Source organism: Heterodontus francisci, chromosome 16 (genome assembly GCF_036365525.1).
Source record: "Heterodontus francisci isolate sHetFra1 chromosome 16, sHetFra1.hap1, whole genome shotgun sequence".
In the NCBI taxonomy this organism is placed as follows: Eukaryota; Metazoa; Chordata; class Chondrichthyes; order Heterodontiformes; family Heterodontidae; genus Heterodontus; species Heterodontus francisci.
In genome coordinates, this window is record NC_090386.1 from 59,127,861 (window position 1) to 59,149,019 (window position 21,159).

Genomic DNA, 21,159 nt, shown 5'->3' on the forward strand with positions numbered 1-21,159 from the left:
CGGCCATAACAGAGAAGGGGTGAGAGGGGAGCCTGAGACCCCTTCCTCATCTGGTCATAACACCACAATCACACTTTGGGTCATCCCTCATCTTCCATTTATGGAGCAGATGGTCACATCGTCCATTCCCCATTCAGATTTGGTTGAGCACTGTCTTCAAGGAAATTCGAAGCCAGGGATCTCTGCTGTTGGGTCGCTTATGAGGTTTTCATTTTTTATGCTGCATGCATCCCACGATTCCATCCATTTGGACAGTGGATTGATACCAGCTGTCTCCTTCCCTCTCAAAATCACTATTGTCACTCTCCTCCCCAAACCACCACCCCCCTCCCCCATCTCTGTCCTTGCAAACTACTCTCCAAGTTCCCTGTCCTCTCCAGAGGCCTTCAAGATGTTATTACCTCACAAATGCACATTCTGCTACTCCACGTTTGAATCTCTCCAATCACAACTCTCCTAGGCCACACCACGAAAATGGCCCTAATTAAAATCATAAATGACATCCTTTGTCAGTGATCATTGTGTATTATCCCTTCTTAACATCTCTGCTGCATTTCACATGGTCAATTACAGCATCCTCCTCCAATACCTTTTCCCTGTTGTCCAGCTTAGTGGGAGTGAGAGAGCTTGGACAACTATGATATGATCAAAGAGAGTCAGCATAGATTTATGAAAGGTAACACATGCCTAACCAATCTGGTTGAATTTATTGAGAACGTCAATAGCGTGTACAGGGAAGTGTCTATGGATGTTGTTTATATGGATTTCTAGAAGGTATTTAGAAAGTTTAGCAGAAGACACTATGAGCAAGGAATTGGAGGTAATCTTGTGACATGTGATGGTAATTAGTTGGGAGATAGGAGACAGAGCGTAGCGATAAATGGAATGCTCTCTGATTGGCAACATGTAACAAGTGGTATTCCCCAGGAATCTGTACTTGGGCCTCAGTTTTTCACAACATGTATTATAACTTCCATGAAGGAATAGAGTGTTATATATCCAAGTTTGTGGGTGTCATTAAGTTTGGAGGCACAGTAAGTTATGGAGATGTTGTGGAGTTGTTGCAAAGGGGAAATTTACAGATGAACTGAGTGAACAAAACTTTGGCATATGTAGTTCAATGTGGAAAAGTGTCTCGTCATCTGCCTTGGATCCAAAAAAGGACAAATCAAAATATTCTCTAAATGGTGAGAAACTCAGAGCTGTGGAGAAGCAAAGGAATTTACGTGTCGATGTACACAAAGCAGGTATAAAAAAGTAATCAAATAGTCTCGTAGAATGTTGGATTTTATCTGAAGGGGGTTGGAATACCAAAGTGAGAACATGATGCTTCAGTTGTACAGAGCCTTAGACAGACCCCATTTGGAGTACTGGGTTCAGTTTTGGGCATGAAACCTCAGGAAAGATAAATCGGTCTTGGAGCGAGTAGGACGCTGATCCACCAGGATGATACCAGGATGTAAGTTATAAGCAAAGGTTACTTAGATGTGTCTTCTATTCTCTTGAGTTAGAAGGTTGAAGGGGTAATTTATTGAGGCCATTAAAATGATAAAGAGCCTCAAATTGGTAGATGTATGGAAACATTTCCTCTGGTGGTGGGGGAATCCAGAACAAGGGAGCATAATTTTAAAATTAGAGCACAGCCATTTAGTATTGAAAGAAGGAAGCATTTTTCACACAAAGGGTAGTGCAAGTCTGGAACTCTCTCCCCAAAAGGATCAATGGAAAGTTTCAAGGCACAGCTTGATAGATTTTTGTTAGGTAAGGATACATGGGTGTGCAATGTGTCTGTACTCGGACACCAGCGTACGTGGTCAAAGATTTTGGGGTCCATGACTGGTAATTTTAGGGATGAGAAATTTCCCGTTGGCTTCTTCTTTCCTCAGGCTGGCTTTAAAAAAATAATCACAGCTGTCCGTTTCACAGTTGACGGGTGCTTGAGAGAGGGAACAGCGGCGTCCGATCCTGGGACAAGTTCGTGGTTTTCTGCGAGCTTTAAAAAAATATCGGAACACGCCGGAAAACCACGAACTTGTCCGAAATTTAGAAGCGTTGTTCCCGCTCTAAATACCTGTCAGCTTTGAAACTGATGGCAACAAAATTTTTTTAAAAACGGACCAACCACGATGATGCTGTACTGAGAGTTCCCACTCTCTGCAACTGTCAGAGAGACAGCGAGCGTGGTTCGCGGGAGAGAGGGGGAGGAGACGGGGGATAGGGGGTGGCAGGGAGAGGGAGAGATAGAGAGAGGAGAGGGAAAGAGAGAGGGTGGTACGGGGGGGGGGGGGGGGTGCGGCTACAGAGAGAGAGGGGCACACGGAGCGGGGAATGGAAGCACAGAGAGAGATGGAGGCACAGAGAGAGAGGGAGAGAGAGCTGGGTACGGAGTGGGGCGGGGTGGGGGTGGGAAGGGCGGGGTGGTGTGGAGAGGGCGGAGATAGAGGGGACTGTGAGAGAGAGACAGAGAGGGGAGAGAGAGACAGAGAGGGGGAGAGAGAGAGAGAGGATAGAGGGGGAGAGAAAAAAGGGGGAGAGAGGGAGGGGGGGCACAGGGAGAGAGAGAGGGACACAGGGAGAGGGAGAAAGTGGGGAGAGAGAGGGGGCAGAGAGAGGGAGGAGAGCAAGACGGGGGACAGGGAGAGAGGAGGAGAGATGGGGGGAAGAGAAAGAGAGAGAGTGAGACGGAGGGGGGTGAGAGGGGGCAGAGAGAGAGAGGTGGGACTAAGAGAGAGTGCAGAGAGGGAGGGGAGAGACGGGGCAGGGAGAGAGAGAGGGGACAAAGAGGGGGGAGTGAGAGAGAGGAGAGGGGGAGACCAGAGAGAGAGAGAGAGGGGCAGAGAGAGAGGGGTCAGAGACAAAGAGGGGGGAGTGAGAGAGAGGAGAGGGGGAGACCAGAGAGAGAGAGAGGGGCAGAGAGAGAGAGAGGGGGGAACAGGAGAGGGGGGCCAGAGAGAGAGAAAGGGCAGAGAGGGGGCAGAGCGTGATGGGGGACAGTGAGAGAGAGAGGGATCAGAGAGACAGGGGCAGAGAGAGAGAGAAAGGGCAGACGGGGGGACATAGAGAGAGGGTGACATAGAGAGGGAGGGGGAGAGACAGACAGACAGAGTGGAGTGAGAGAGGTGATCAAGATTGCTCCCGACTGATTGTAGACTGTTCATCATAGATTAAGGTTTATTAAAGCTATCCGTTACATTGTATTTACGAACTATTGTATACGGGTCAGCTGCAACCTGCTTTTGCCAATATCACCCAACCCCATTACACCATATTGTTGAATTCACGAGGAACCTACAGTGCTGACTTCTGGAGATTCCTTGGATTTTCTTGGAGAATACTCAGCAACGCTACAACATGTGTGGAGAAACACTGACTACTTGTGCAACAAAGAAATGTCAGGTATATCACTAAATCAGTGTCCAATATAGTGACGGGAAAGTAAGTCAATAAGTTAGTCTTCTTATTTACAACGTCTTGACAAAAATGCATGTTTATTTTTGTTTTGATCAATAGTAAGATACATTTTTAATGCCTTTAACTTTCTGAATTGTCTCACTGACCCTATGTAAGAGAAAAATGTAATGTGGACACCCCCCCCCCCCCCCACCACCCCCGCCACCATGCGAAAATGTTGGACACCCCTGATTCAAGTTTTTAACCAAGCGTTTTAAAATAACCTAGCTGCTAGGTTATTTTAAAATACAAATTTAAAGGGTTGTGTTATGTGAACTCATTTTAAAATGGCAAAAGGCACCTATGAAATTTCTTAATTTCTGCACTCTGGCATGCATTACTTTCATCTGGGACACTAGCTCAGTGACATGTTGAAAATTGCTGAACTTTTACATCCATATAAATGTCACAATTCTGTTGCATTGTTGCAGAACCTTTATTGAGAGGAAAACAAGCATGAAAATCCAAGCAATCTCCGGAAGTCAGCACTCTGAGTCAGCAATACAACAGTATGACATAATAGGGTTGAGTGATATTGGCAAAACAGGATGCTGCTGACACATATACAACAGTTAGTAAATACAATGTAATGGATAGCTTTAATAAACCTTAATCTATGATGAACTGTCTACAATTTCTTAACAAAATCTATGTTGCATTTGCAGTTTTAAAAAGTGTCAGGGAATACATAGTAAAAATTTATTACATTTCAATGACTATGTTAGAAACAGTCATTAAATAATTTTTTCACTGTGAATTGGATTAATGGACAAGTTTTACAAGTATGTTAAAGATCAGTAACTGCAATGTGCATATTTACTATCCAGTTTGAATTCAAATAACTTGAGTTGCCCATGTCATTTGAAAGTTATCTGTATCATATAATTGCATTATGTTAAAAGTACACCTTTGCTAACAGGTAATAGATTTGCTTGGACATAAATTGGTTAGTCAGGAGCTCAATCTTATAGATAGTGACTAAGCATTTTGTAACTGAATAATACATGCAGTAATGTTACAACCAGTTGAGAAGAGGTCCAGGGGTTCCCTCTCAGCCTTTGCCTGGTTTAACCGTAACAGGGTTTAATTTTAGAAACACCATGTTTTTCCCTCCCCTTTCAGTGAATCCTTTTTCACCGCTTTCCAATTGTAAGGCAAAGAATCAATCAAGACAGGTTTTCTTAGATTTAAACAAGAAAGGTAAAAGTTTATTAAGCTTAAACTCTAATCCGGTTAACGACTACGAATATGCAACACAAGCACGCTAGCATGCATACGCGATAAACAAACACACACACAGATTCAGACAGAAAAAGTAGAAAGAATAAAGGGGAAAAGTTTGAGGCAATAGATGGGTTTCTATTTACTGTCCTTTGAGTTCAATGTGGAGTCTTTGATTGCCAGTAGATCTTGCTGCTCGTTGGGGCCCAGTTCACACTTCAACTTGTTTCGACGTCGGAGTCTTTTCTCTCTTGAGGTTTTCTGTGGGTCTGGTAGCTTGGGAGAAAGCAAGAGAGACACAGCCAGGAGAGAGGCTTGCTTGTTCCAGCTTCAGTTGCAAAACTGCCTTCTGAGCCTCTCTGTGTGGCACAGTTCAAAAACTGTGTAGACTGTTCATCATAGATTAAGGTTTATTAAAGCTATCCGTTACATTGTATTTACGAACTATTGTATACGGGTCAGCTGCAACCTGCTTTTGCCAATATCACCCAACCCCATTACACCATATTGTTGAATTCACGAGGAACCTACAGTGCTGACTTCTGGAGATTCCTTGGATTTTTTTGGAGAATACTCAGCAACGATACAACATGTGTGGAGAAACACTGACTACTTGTGCAACAAAGAAATGTCAGGTATATCACTAAATCAGTGTCCAATATAGTGACGGGAAAGTAAGTCAATAAGTTAGTCTTCTTATTTACAACGTCTTGACAAAAATGCATGTTTATTTTTGTTTTGATCAATAGTAAGATACATTTTTAATGCCTTTAACTTTCTGAATTGTCTCACTGACCCTATGTAAGAGAAAAATGTAATGTGGACACCCCCCCCCCCCCCCCCCCCCCCGCATCCATGCGAAAAGGTTGGACACCCCTGATTCAAGTTTTTAACCAAGTGTTTTAAAATAACCTAGCTGCTAGGTTATTTTAAAATACAAATTTAAAGGGTTGTGTTATGTGAACTCATTTTAAAATGGCAAAAGGCACCTATGAAATTTCTTAATTTCTGCACTCTGGCATGCATTACTTTCATCTGGGACACTAGCTCAATGACATGTTGAAAATTGCTGAACGTTTACATCCATATAAATGTCACAATTCTGTTGCATTGTTGCAGAACCTTTATTGAGAGGAAAAGAAGCATGAAAATCCAAGCAATCTCCGGAAGTCAGCACTCTGAGTCAGCAATACAACAGTATGACATAATAGGGTTGAGTGATATTGGCAAAACAGGATGCTGCTGACACATATACAACAGTTAGTAAATACAATGTAATGGATAGCTTTAATAAACCTTAATCTATGATGAACTGTCTACAATTTCTTAACAAAATCTATGTTGCATTTGCAGTTTTAAAAAGTGTCAGGGAATACATAGTAAAAATTTATTACATTTCAATGACTATGTTAGAAACAGTCATTAACTAATTTTTTCACTGTGAATTGGATTAATGGACAAGTTTTACAAGTATGTTAAAGATCAGTAACTGCAATGTGCATATTTACTATCCAGTTTGAATTCAAATAACTTGAGTTGCCCATGTCATTTGAAAGTTATCTGTATCATATAATTGCATTATGTTAAAAGTACACCTTTGCTAACAGGTAATAGATTTGCTTGGGCATAAATTGGTTAGTCAGGAGCTCAATCTTATAGATAGTGACTAAGCATTTTGTAACTGAATAATACATGCAGTAATGTTACAACCAGTTGAGAAGAGGTCCAGGGGTTCCCTCTCAGCCTTTGCCTGGTTTAACCGTAACAGGGTTTAATTTTAGAAACACCATGTTTTTCCCTCCCCTTTCAGTGAATCCTTTTTCACCGCTTTCCAATTGTAAGGCAAAGAATCAATCAAGACAGGTTTTCTTAGATTTAAACAAGAAAGGTAAAAGTTTATTAAGCTTAAACTCTAATCCGGTTAACGACTACGAATATGCAACACAAGCACGCTAGCATGCATACGCGATAAACAAACACACACACAGATTCAGACAGAAAAAGTAGAAAGAATAAAGGGGAAAAGTTTGAGGCAATAGATGCGTTTCTATTTACTGTCCTTTGAGTTCAATGTGGAGTCTTTGATTGCCGGTAGATCTTGCAGCTCGTTGGGGCCCAGTTCACACTTCAACTTGTTTCGACGTCGGAGTCTTTTCTCTCTTGAGATTTTCTGTGGGTCTGGTAGCTTGGGAGAAAGCAAGAGAGACACAGCCAGGAGAGAGGCTTGCTTGTTCCAGCTTCAGTTGCAAAACTGCCTTCTGAGCCTCTCTGTGTGGCACAGTTCAAAAACAACCTAGGTTGCCCCGCAGGTTAGTCATGTGACTAGATCCTTATTTGGAACAGTCTGTCCTGCGAGGTTTATGGATTGTAATGATTATATACTTCAGCCAGAAGTGCCGAGGTGATGATCCATCTCGGCCTCCTCCTGAAGTCCCCAGCATCACAGATGCCTGACTTCAGCCAATTCGATTCACTCCGCATGATATCAAGAAATGATTGAAGGAACTGGATACTGCAAAGGCTATGGGTCCTGACAATATTCCAGCAATAGCACTGAAGACCTGTGCTCCAGAACTTGCCACCCCACCCCCCCACCCCTAGCCAAGCTGGTCCAGTACAGCGACAACACTGGCATCTACCCTGCAATGTGGAAAATTGCCCAGGTATGTCCTGTATACAAAAAGCAGGATATCCAACCTGGCCAATTACTGCCCCATCGGCCTACTCTCAATCATCAGTAAAATGATGGAAGGTGTCATCAACAGTGCCATCAAGCAGCACTTGCTTAGCAAGAACCTGCTCAGTGACGCTCAGTTTGGGTTCTGCCAGGGCCACTCAGCTCCTGACCTCATTACAGCCTTGGTTCAAACATGGACAAAAGAGCTGAACTCAAGAGGTGAGGTGAGAGTGACTGCCCTTGACATCAAGGCAGCATTTGACCGAATATGGCATCAAGGAGCCCAAGCAAAACTGAAGTCAATGGGAATCAGGGGGAAAACTCTCCGCTGGTTGGAGTCATACCTAGTGCAAAGGAAGATGGTTGTGATTGTTGGAGGTCAATCATATGAGCTCCAGGACATCAATGCAGGAGTTCCTCAGGGTAGTGTCCTAGGCCCAACCATCTTCAGCTGCTTCATCAATGACCTTCCTTCAGTTATAAAGTCAGAAGTGGGGATGTTCGCTGATGATTGCACAATGTTCAGCACCACTCGCGACTCCTCAGATACTGAAGCAGTCTGTGTAGAAATGCAGCAAGACCTGGACAATATCCAGGCTTGGGCTGATAAGTGGCAAGTAACATTCGCGCCACACAAGTGCCCGGCAATGACCATCTCAAACAAGAGAGAATCTAAACATCTCCCCTTGACATTCAATGGCATTACCATCACTGAATCCTCCACTATCAGCTGCCTAGGGGCTACCATTGACCAGAAACTGAACTGGAGTAGCCATATAAATACTATGGCTACAAGAGCAGGTCAGAGGCTAGGAATCTTGCAGTGAGTAACTCACCTCTTGACTCCCCAAAGCCTACAACCATCTACAAGGCACAAGTCAGGAGTGTGATGGAATATTCTCCACTTGCCTGGATGGGTGCAGCTCCAACAACACTCAAGAAGCTCGACACCATCCAGGACAAAGCAGCCCGCTTGATTGGCACCCCATCTACAAACATTCACTCCCTCCACCACCAACGCACAGTGGCAGCAGCATGTGCCATCTGCAAGATGCACTGCAGCAATGCACCAAGGCTCCTTAGTCAGCACCTTCCAAACCTGCGACCTCTACCAACTGGAAGGACAAGGGCAGCAAATGCATGGGAACACCACCACTTGCAAGTTTCCCTCCACATCACACACCATCCTGACTTGGAACTATATTGCCGTTCCTTCACTGTCGCTGGGTCAAATTCCTGGAACTCCTTTCCTAACAGCACTGTGGGTGTACCAACCTCCCATGGACTGCAGTGGTTCAAGAAGGCAGCTCACCACCAGCTTCTCAAGGGCAATTTGGGATGGGCAATAAATGCTGGCCTAGCCAGCGATGCCCACATCCCATGAATAAATAAAAAAATTAAAATTATCTTAACAGTCTCTGGAATGCACTTCCTTACACCTTCAATGTCTGGTGAGCAAAATCCATTTGGAGCAGGGAATAGCCCTTTGTCTCCACAAGCAGCATCTCTTAGCATGCAAATGTCCTTCCAGCCCAGTGTCTGGTGATCTTCAAACAAGTCATTTTGTCACTCCAGCAACAGTTTAAAATCAATGTTCATATGACAAAATTAATAAACCTCATTCTTGGCAGGTGGGGCGCTGCATGACAAGTAACAACCGCTCAACTTTTTGCAGAAAAATATTGAGTTAATAATTATCTTGTCAGAGGTGAATCGGAATCGACAGTGATAGACTGAGATATCGACATGTGAATTGCTTTATTAGAGAAACTGAAGGGCATTCTTTATTTGTAATGTGTTTATCTAATTTTGTCACTAGCTTTGGTGAGCAAATGACATTTTGTCCAGGAGACACTCTGTTGTTTCTGTATTTTAGAATCGAGGACCTGGTTTAACATGAATAAACCAGTCTTGGTTATCTACTGTTTCTGCTTTACATGACTCTTCTGAAGTACTATCTGTTTTACCCTAGAAAATTCTTCTGATTTGGAGATCACTGTCCTTTTGTTGGCTGCCCTGTCCTCAGATACATACAAGCAGGTGGAGAAGATGCACAAACAGAGACTACCATGGGTTAAATTGTCTTATGACAACAGCAGTGTGAAAAATGTTCCATCTTCCTATTGCTGATTTTTCTATTGCCTCACCTCAATAACCACAATAACAATCCTCTCCTTGAGTTTAATAAAAGCAAAATACTGCAGATGCTGGAAATCTGAAACTAAAACAAAAAGTGCTGGAAATATTCAGCAGGTCTGGCAGCATCTGTGGAGAGAGAAACAAAGTTAACGTTTCAGGTCTGTGACCTTCCATCAGTTGTGAGTTAGAGTGGCAAGGCTAATAAACTTACATCTTGTTTAAACCTAAGAAAACCCGTCTGAATGGTTTCTTTGCAAGTACAATTAGAGAGCATTGAGCAAGTTCTCACTGAGACGGTAAGCTAAAAACACTGTTTTAAAAGATAAACCCTGTTATGGCCAAACCAGGACAGGGGCAAGAGGGCAGCCTGAGACCCCTTCCTCACCTGGTCGTAACATAAGCAAGGCACTTCTGAACTCAACATACCCAAGGACAGAATTTTACTAGTGATATTTAAATGTACTTCTTTTGTATTTATCGCACACACAGGGGCCAATTTTGACTGCTATTATCTAGCGTTAACAGAATGTAACAGTCTCAAAATTAGATTAGTAGCCTTACCACTCCATTAACACTGGCAATTCACCTGGGTCCATTTTGTAAAGAGCCCTACTGCTAAATAACCTCCTGTTTCAGGCGATAGGCCCCTTTTAATATTGAAATCCTTTTAGGATGTGTGCAATGAACACTCTGACCAGTTCCACAGGCAATGCAACCAAAGAGGGCTACCAAAGGTAAGTGCTGAATTATTTTTGTGGGTCTCAGAGAAACAGAAGTGTTATTCAAATTGCCTGACATGACACATAGCTAGCCAGGCCACAGCAAGCTCCTTGGTCGGAATTCGAACGATAGGCTGGAAACATGGAGTCGCAGCTTTGATTGGCAACAATTTCTGAGATCATTGGGAAGAGCAGAAGTTTTTCTTCGCTGGAACACTCTGTGATTGACAGTTTGGTGGTCAGAGACTTTAGGGGGAATTTTGCCCCACCCCAATGCTCAGTAGGGGTGTTAAATTATTAAAAAATGTAAATACCGACCCCAACTATGCCTACCTCCTGTTTTAACTTGGTTGGTTTGGAATCAAGTTCAAGTAACTCGTTCTGGAGCGGTGAGTGAGTGATTTTAATATTAAAATAAAAGCTCCATTCCTTAGATTTGAAGCTATTTGACTTTAACAGCTGGGATCCGGGTTTCCCAGGGGGCTCAGAAACCTGAGAGCTGAGCAATTAAGTGCTTTAACAGCATTGCTTGTGTGTTAGGAGGAGCAGGAGTGCTCCCCATGGTCCTTAAAGCAGACCTTCTGTCATGATCTCTCCCTCCTGTGAACTTACCATTCTGTGATTCACACCCCCTCCACCCCCCCCCCCCCCCCCCGCGATCTCTACACCCCTCCTTGCTGCCGCACACACACCTCCTCCCACATGATCCGTGATCTTCCACTGTGAGCTCTCATGCCCAGCAGCCAGGTGACTTTCCATCTGGTTGGCTTCTGGCTGGGAAATGGAGTTAAAAGGCTAATGATATCCTGCCATTAAATTTCGCAGAGCCTCCGCATTCCCAGGATTTCTACATTTACGGGTTGTAAACACATGCCATCCCTGTAAATATTGGGGTCTTTTATCTCAGTTAAGTAGAGTTAATTACGTGCAGCTTGCAGCCAAAAACTGCATGGCTATTTTTTAAAGTTGATGCTGGCCTGGTCATGGAAGCATGCTAGTGTGAATTTACATTAACGTTTTTTTGTTTAAAGATCGAATATTAAAAAGAACGCAAGTTGCATCTCTTTTATATGTTGAGGAGTGTAGGGAATATATATATACATACACACTAAGTTAACCTAGGACTAAGCTTCCTCAAATGCATATGTTGGTAGTGAGGGTTAATGGTACACTGCCTGGTATGGCACACTCAAGTACTGAGCAAATTTCCAAATACTGAAATAATTCATAGAGCTTTACATGGTTGCGTTACCATATCGATCACTTAAGTACCGGATATATCTTGTAAACATGCTAAATTCCTATCAGGTCTGTGAGGAGGTTGCCAGAGAAAGGAGAGTAAGGAAAGATTACAGACCTTCTGTCTGAGAGTAAAACGAGTTCCTCAGTAGGTAGTTGCATGCTTTCACCTCTGGGGAGGCAGAGGCGGCAAAACTGGTCCATTGGCTTTTTTTATCATTCATTTCATGGGATGTGGGCATCACTGGCAAGGCCAGCATTGGTTGCCCATCCCTAATTGCCTGATTGAGGAGGGGGTGGTGCTCTGCCTTCTTGAACGACTGCAGTCCATCAGCTTTTGTATAGCGATTTTACATAACGGAATGGCTTGGTAGGCCATTTCAGAGGGCAGTTAAGAGTTGACCACATTGCTGTAGGTCTGGAGTCACATGTAGGCCAGACCAGGTAAGGACGGCAGATTTCCTTCCCTAAAGGACATTCGTGAACCAGATGGTTTTTTTTTTAATGACAATTAATTGTAGTTTCCTGGCACCATTACTGAGACTAACTTTCAATTCCAGGTTTTTATTAATTAATTGAATTTAAATTCCACCAGCTGCCATGGTGGGATGTGAACCCATGTCTGCACAGTATTAGTCTGGGTCTCTAGATTACTAGTCCAGTGACATTACCACTACGCCACCATCTCCCCTACTTTTGCTGCAGCATGATCCACCGAGGAAATGATCTGTGAGTGTGGCACATTGTCAGTGAAGCCATGCCCCCTAATAACAAAAGGAGCTGAAGACATGCTGCTTGAGGTCAGTCTTCAGTTGAAAGGCAGGTGAGTGTTTTATTATGATTTTAAGTACTTTTAAACATTTCAAACACTTTTAAAATTGTTTTAAACAGAGGGAGAAGGGGAGAGAGTCTGAGAGAGGGAGGGAGACAGATACAAAGAGAGACAGAAAGGGAGACACAGAGACTGAGAAAGGAAACACACTGGGACAGATACAGAGAGGAAGGGAAACTGGGGAAGAGGCCCTAGACACTGAAACAAGATGACAGAAACTGACAGACATCAGACCCAGTGTGAAGAAATGTTACTTTTCTCAATTGATTGCTAAATATGCGAAGCTGAAATAACAGGATGTGTTTGTTGAAGGCAACCCTCTGTGTGGTATACCTTTAAGAGATGTGGTAATTTTCTAATGCACATGTAAGAGCTGTGATGTAACACACCAAACGACTTCTGGTGTGAGGGCAGTCTGAAAGTATGTATATATATTCCCTTCACTCCTCAACATATAAAAGAGATGCAACTTGCGTTCTTTTTAATATTCGATCTTTAAACAAAAAAAAGTTAATGTATCCATATAGATAGAGATGAAAGTGTAAGATACCTCTCTGGTTGTGAATAACGTTGCTGTATGGGTGTTAATGATCTGCTTGCCATTGTGATGATTGATAGGTTACCTGTCGTCTTTCTGTACACGAACTACCACCGAGCTCGCATCCACGACTAGCTGGGTAGTTGTCTCAGGTGAAAATAGGAATTTGTGCAACTTGATGACAAACATCGTTTGATCTCGTGTACCGTCTGTTTGCATGATTTAGTCCATTCCCACTTGGTGGTCTCTTTTGTCAGATCGCGTAGGGGGGCAGATAGTGTAGCACAGTCAGGAATGAAACAACTGCAGTATGTGATGAGTCCTAGTAGACTAAGTACTTTTTTTGCATGTTTGTAGGATCTGCAGTATTTGCTTCAACTTTCCGCGGATCTGGTGATACTCCTTCACCACTGAACACATGACTGAAGAATTCAATGTTGTTTTCATTAAACAAGCACTTGGCTTTGTTCAAGGTGAGGTTACATTCACTGAGACACTGTAGGCATACATATAGGTGTGTCTCGAGTTCCTTTTCAGTGCAGCCATAGGTGAAAATGTCATCACTGATGTTCAGTGTACCTTTAAGTCTTTGAAGTGCAGATTCAATCAAGTGTTGAAATATTTCAGTTGCTGAGCTGACTCCAAAGTTCAGCCTTTTGTATCAGAAAAGTCCGATAAGTAGAGAATACAGTAAGATATCTTGATTCTTGTCAAGCTCGAGTTGATGGTAGCCTGAATTGAGGTCAAGTTTAGTGAAGTGTTTAGCATCATTCACTTCCTCTATGATATCATTGATTGTTGGTGTCAAGTGTCTTTCTCATTGTATGGCTTGGTTTGGTATTCGCATATCAATGCAGATTCTAATCTGGTTCTCGCTCTTGGATTTCTTGATGACTTTTATGAATGAGACCCAAGGGGTAGGCTCATCCCCAACTTTCTCAATAATGTCAAGGTCAAGTAGTTATTGAAGTTCCTTCTCTGTCTGTTTCCTGACATGAAATGGTATTCATCGCCATTGATGTACAATAGGGGGCACATTAGGATCTACATGCAGCTTTCATGTAACACCTTTTAGTTTTCCGATACCAGTGAAGCAATCAGCATACAGTTCGAGAATGTTTTTGTTATGCGAAAAATCATGTATGTGACTGAAATCATATGCAGATCTATTGCTGTGTGGAAACTGATAAGTGTGTCACATTCTCCAGATATGACGTAGAATAGAGCTTTCGTTCAAGTGTCTTTTAATGAGACTGACGTTTCAAAAGTTCCAAGGATTTTCAGTGGTTTGACACTGTTGTAAGGGAAAATTTTCGTGTTATAAAAACAAGAAATGCTAGAAATACTCAGCAGGTCTGGCAGCATCTGTGGAGAGAGAAGTAGAGTTAATGTTTCAGGTCCGTGACCCTTCTTTAGAACTTTTCGTGTTCCCTGGTTTGCAGACAATGGGGCAATCCTGAAATTAGCTGAATGTTTTGTCTTCCATGACATTGACAGACGCTTATGTAGCTACGATAGCATCAATGTCCAAGCAGCCAACGGTCACTGTCACGTATTTTCAGGGTCATCTGCCCCTACATTAGCTACATTCTCTCACCTTTTTGATGTGCTATGCATATGTGGCACCCTTCTGTTGGTATTGGTCTTAGTAGTTGATTTTGCTGATGAGCAACAAACATGAGCAAAGTAGTTGGGTTTTCCACAGGCTTTACACTGTTTACCAGTAGCAGGACACTGTGTCCGGTGTGAGTAAGCACTGCCACAATGGAACCATTCTTTGGATAGGTTGCATCTGTTTGTGAGACGGCTGTCCTGGCACATGAGCAATGAATAGTGTTCACAGGAATTGAACTTGGAGTCTGAAAGTTATCGTTAACTTCACTAGCTCCGAACTCTGAAAGCGATAGGATCTTGCTAACTCCAGCAGCTCTGACAGCTTTCTTTCTCGAGCGCTTTTCTGCGTAGTTGACAAGAAGACAAGCTTCGATTATTTGTGTTTTGATTTCCTGATCAACATGTTCAGCATCATCAAAGTCAAATTTGGTTGCTAGTTGCCTCAAATGTGTGCAATATAGATCAGTTGTCTTAATTCAAGCAGAATTTAGGGAGTTAGGAGCCAAGTTAAAAAGTAGGACCTCAGAGGTAGTAATCTCCGGATTGCTACCAGTGCCACGTGATAGTCAGAGTAGAAATGAAAGAATAGTCAGGATGAATGCGTGGCTTGAGAGATGGTGCAGGAGGGAGGGGTTCAGATTTTTGGGACATTGGGACTGGTTCTGGGGGAGGTGGGACTATTACAAATTGGACGGTCTACACCTGGGCCGGACTGGAACCAATGTCCTTGGGGGTACTTTTGCTAACGCTGTTGGGGAGGGTTTAAACTAATGTGGCAGGGGTATGGGAACCAAATGAGGTCAGTAGAGAGTAAGGATGTAGTAACTAAAGCCTGTAAGGAACTAGATAATGAAGTCAGCGTGACTAAGGGAAAGAGTAGGCAGGGAGCAGATGATGAAAGCAAAGGGACTGGTGGTCTAAGGTGTATTTGTTTTAATGCAAGAAGTGTAGTAGGTAAGGCAGATGAACTTAGGGCTTGGATTAGTACCTGGGAGTATGATGTTATTGCTATTACTGAGACTTGGTTAAGGGAAGGGCATGATTGGCAACTAAATATCCCAGGATACCGATGCTTCAGGCGGGATAGAGAGGGAGGTAAAAGGGGTGGAGGAGTTGCATTACTGGTCAAAGAGGATATCACAGCTGTGCTGAAGGAAGGCACTATGGAGGACACGAGCTGTGAGGCAATATGGGCAGAACTCAGAAATAGGAACGGTGCGGTAACAATGTTGGGGCTGTACTACAGGCCTCCCAACAGCGAGTGTGAGATAGAGGTACAAATATGTAAACAGATTATGGAAAGCTGTAGGAGCAACAGGGTGGTGGTGATAGGAGATTTTAATTTTCCCAACATTGACTGGGATTCACTTAATGTTAGAGGTCTAGATGGAGCAGAATTTGTAAGGAGCATCCAGGAGCGTTTTCTAGGAGCAGTATGTAAATAGTCCAACTCGGGAAGGGGCCATACTGGACCTGGTGTTGGGGAATGAGCCGGGCCAGGTGGTTGACGTTTCAGTAGGGGACTACTTTGGAAATAGTGATCACAATTCCGTAAGTTTTAGAATACTCATGGACAAAGCCGAGAGTGGTCCTAAAGGAAGAGTGCTAAATTGGGAGAAGGCCAACTATACCATAATTCGGCAGGAGCTGGGGAATGTAGATTGGGAGCAGCTGTTTGAAGGTAAATCCACATTTGATATGTGGGAGGCTTTTAAAGAGAGGTTGATGAGCGTGCAGGAGAGACATGTTCCTGTGAAAATGAGGGATAGAAATGGCAAGATTAGTGAACCATGGATGACAGGTGAAATTGTGAGACTAGCTAAGAGGAAAAAGGAAGCATACATAAGGTCTAAGCGGCTGAAGAAAGACGAAGCTTTGAAAGAATATCGGGATTGTAGGCACAATCTGAAACGAGGAATTAAGAGGGCTAAAAGGGGTCATGAAATATCTTTAGCAAACAGGGTTAAGGAAAATCCCAAAGCCTTTTATTCATATATAAGGAGCAAGAGGGTAACTAGAGAAAGGATTGGCCCACTCAAGGACAAAGGAGGAAAGTTATGCGTGGAGTCAGAGAAAATGGGTGAGATTCTAAACGAGTACTTTGCATCGGTATTCACCGAGGAGAGGGACATGACGGATGTTGAGGTTAGGGACAGATGTTTGATTACTCTAGGTCAAGTCGGCATAAGGAGGGAGGAAGTGTTGGGTATTCTAAAAGGCATTAAGGTGGACAAGTCCCCAGGTCCGGATGGAATCTATCCCAGGTTACTGAGGGAAGCGAGAGAGGAAGTAGTTGGGGCCTTAACAGATATCTTTGCAACATCCTTAAACACGGGTGAGGTCCCGGAGGACTGGAGAATTGCTAATGTTGTCCCCTTGTTTAAGAAGGGTAGCAGGGATAATCCAGGTAATTATAGACCGGTGAGCCTGACGTCAGTGGTGGGGAAGCTGCTGGAGAAGATACTGAGGGATAGGATCTGGAAGAAAATGGGCTTATCAGTGATAGGCAACATGGTTTTGTGCAGGGAAGGTCATGTCTTACCAACTTAATAGAATTCTTTGAGGAAGTGACAAAGTTGATTGATGAGGGAAGGGCTGTAGATGTCATATACATGGACTTCAGTAAGGCGTTTGATAAGGTTCCCCATGGTAGGCTGATGGAGAAAGTGAAGGCGCATGGGGTCCAAGGTGTACTAGCTAGATGGATAAAGAACTGGCTGGGCAACAGGAGACAGAGAGTAGCAGTGGAAGGGAGTTTCTCAAAATGGAGATGTGTGACCAGTGGTGTTCCACAGGGATCCGTGCTGGGACCACTGTTGTTTGTGATATACATAAATGATTTGGAGGAAAGTATAGGTGGTCTGATTAGCAAGTTTGCAGACGACACTAAGATTGGTGGAGTAGCAGATACTGAAGGGGACTGTCAGAGAATACAGCAGAATATAGATAGACTGGAGAGTTGGGCAGAGAAATGGCAGATGGAGTTCAATCAGGGCAAATGCGAGGTGATGCATTTTGGAAGATCCAATTCAAGAGTGAACTATACAGTAAATGGAAAAGTCCTGGGAAAATTGATGTACAGAGAGATTTGGGTGTTCAGGTCCATTGTTCCCTGAAGGTGGCAACGCAGGTCAATAGAGTGGTCAAGAAGGCATACGGCATGCTTTCCTTCATTGGACGGGGTATTGAGTACAAGAGTTGGCAGGTCATGTTACAGTTGTATAGGACTTTGGTTCGGCCACATTTGGAATACTGCGTGCAGTTCTGGTCGCCACATTACCAAAAGGATGTGGATGCTTTGGAGAGGGTGCAGAGGAGATTCACCAGGATGTTGCCTGGTATGGAGGGCGCTAGCTATGAAGAGAGGTTGAGTAGATTAGGATTATTTTCATTAGAAAGACGGAGGTTGAGGGGGGACCTGATTGAGGTGTACAAAATCATGAGAGGTATAGACAGAGTGGATAGCAAGAAGCTTTTTCCCCAGAGTGGGGGATTCAATTACAAGGGGACACGAGTTCAAAGTGAAAGGGGAAAAGTTTAGTGGGGATATGCGTGGAAATTTCTTTACGCAGAGGGTGATGGGTGCATGGAACGCTTTGCCAGCGGAGGTGGTAGACGCGGGCACAATAGCGTCTTTTAAGATGTATCTAGACAGATACATGAATGGGCAGGAAGTAAAGAGATGCAGACCCTTAGAAAATAGGCGACAGGTTTAGATAGAGGATTTGGATTGGCGTAGGCTTGGAGGGCCGAAGGGCCTGTTCCTGTGCTGTAATTTTCTTTGTTCTTTGTTTGTTTCCTGCTTAGCGCATCGGAAGACAATGGTTTTGTATATGGTATTTTTCTCAGGCATAAAATAGGTTGTCAGTGCATGTTTTGCAGTCATAGTCATTCCGCTCAGGCATAAGTGTCTCAAAGATATCTTCTAATTCTTCACTTCCATAGCCTTTTTCCTTGTGTTGTCTGCAATTGCGAAACCTGCCATCACACCTTCAAAACGTCGCAGCCACTTTTGCCAACATGGTGATACGGATTATGACTCTGAATGTGCATCAAAAAGTGGAAGGTTAGGCATGAATAACGTCCTACTGATCAGCAATTCAATGATGAAGGATCCGGGATCCCACTCCTTTCAGAGGAAACTACTCTGCAGTGTTCCAAGATTGTGATTTTTTTTGATTGGATGGTTATTTTGGAGAGATCAGTTTGTGAGTATGCACTGTACAAGCTTCCTGTACAAGCTAAAGGCTGTCTGTGAAAGTAGACAAAAGCTTCCATATTTTCATACCTGAAAGCAATGTTTCCAGTTATATTCCATCCTTTGCTGTTTACCTTGTTGTCATTGTGATGTCCTCAGAATTCGAGTGAGGTCTAACCAAATTTAGGATAAGATATAAGGCAGAGACAAAGAGACAAAGACTGCAGCAGCTGAAGACAAAGGCTTCTTCACTTATTCTGTCTTAGTTTCAGTTTCAGTTTGCTAGCATGTGCGTTCCACAGGAGTCTCTACAGTATGCAATGCACAATGCAATTGCAATTTCAAAACACTACAACACCTCAGCAGCAGTGTAGGTAGCTGGGTAAGCTTATGTGCACTTGGGCCTGTGAGACCAGGCAGTTATAGATTCCAGTTAGACTCGATATCGATGGAGATTCTGAGGATCAGATTTCTTGCGCTGGGAGCAACTCGGGAAGGTCTGAACGTGCTGGACACTGTACAGATTAAATGGACCCCCAATTGAAAGGTACATCAAAGTATTAGGGCCATAGCAATAGTGGACTACTGGGTCGAGCATGAAACCAGGCCAGCTTTATTATTAATAATGCTGCAATCCAAATGTGAACTGAGGAAAGGGTGAGATTTAAGGCACAGGATGGAGGAAAAGTCACCATTGCTATTTTGGGTCATCATTTTTAGCCACCTTTCGTGTGTGGGACCAAGTCAAAAGCATGTGAATTGGGCAACAGCGCCACACCCTCCAAGTGAAAGTGCAGGCAGTTACTGTTGCAGTATTTCTGTTACTTATGCAACAGGAAATTTCTTTTAATTTCACAGAGTAACGGCAGTGAGTCATAACAAGAATGACAGCACAGCTTTCCACCGTCAACTAGAAAGCAGCTGATCTGCCATCAGAATTTCAGCTCTTTGGGCAAAGAGTCGAGCTATGCTTTGTCGACTTAGCAGTCACAGAACCAAAGAAGCAGGCAGTGAAAATATGCATTGCAATTAGCAATGAAGGCATGAATCACCTGAACACTTCTGCTCTCACCGAAGAAGAGCAGAAGGATCCCACGAAAATCCAGTCCACATTAGAGAATCAACTTCACGTCAAGTTCAATTTTCGGGTCCATTGACTCAAAATCATGTCTTTTCGACAGTAGTCTATCAGCCAGTTTGTCAGTCAATATTGAGGTAAGGATCGTGAGTGTGCCTTCACAGACCTCATCATCGAGCTAGTGATTGCATCCACAACAATACAGGCATACCAGAGGGAGCTTCTAGAGAAGCTCAAAGGATATAACATGGACGCCTTGCTCAAAGATGGTCGAAAATTTGAGTCTATCATTGCGGGCCACAGAGTTTACAATCCCTACGTGCTGCGAATACCAGAGGTGCATTGAGTAAGGATTCCAGGTCCAGGAAACTGTGTAAAAGGTGCAGGCTCTTACACACACATAAGGATTGCCCAGCACTTAATGAGATTGTTACGGACAGGTGGGAAATGGTGTGGGTGACTTCCACTTTTCACCTCTCAGCTGCCGCAGCTAGTTTAAAAAATATATATTTTAGTCCCTGAGGGTTTGAAGGCTCAAATAAACAGACAAATGACAGGATTTCTTGTAGGTTTAAAAAGAAACATAACTATTTGTTAAACAATACCTGAAAATGTTTGCAACCTCACCCACTCACACACTCACACAGGCACATGCACAAGGAAAGGTAGAGATTAGAGGACAGCATACATTGAAGTCCGATTGTTGTAAAAAAGAGTTCACTTTGAAACCTGCTTGGCTTTCCAGGAGGAATTTTTAACAGCATTGCAGGCCTGATGTTCCTTGTCTTGGCTCACTGAAGTATTACAGTTTCCTTTGTTTAAGACTCAGTCAAAGTCAGTGGAAAATCTTGTTAAAATTTTTCAGATGGGGAGTTTTCAAGATGACCTTTGGAGTCTCTGCCTTGGTGGTTTAAAGATGTGACAGGCAAGGCCTTATTCTTGGCTGAAATGGATGTCTCAGCTTCCACACTGGCTATCTCTCTCTCTCAGAGAAATCTCCTTTTTAAGAAAAACCCTTATCAGGCTGGGTTTCAGTCAGGTGACCATAGATGCTCTCCCCTGGTGTGTCCATTCAATGTCTTTTAACAAGGGGCCATTGTTACACAATGGGGTTGAAATGTGGTTTATCTTGATAAAGTGGTGTTATTTCTTGGCTTTGCAATCCGGTGTAGCCCTGTCTGTGAAGGTCTTTGTCAACCCAATTTTTGATGATAGGAAACATTGAGCATTGAATGTCTTCTTTAATGTGCCTTCCCCAGAACTAGTTCAGATATAATGATGAGTTTTAGTCTCCAACAGTCATGATGCATAGTTGCAGTACGGAGGGGTCACCTGATCTCTTACTCCATCTTGTCTGCAGCAAAATGTGTCCATTTTTTGGAGTTTAATTCACCAGTTTATTTTTACAGTTCATAATTGCTCCAGTTCACTTTAGGTCATAACTGTTCCTTTCG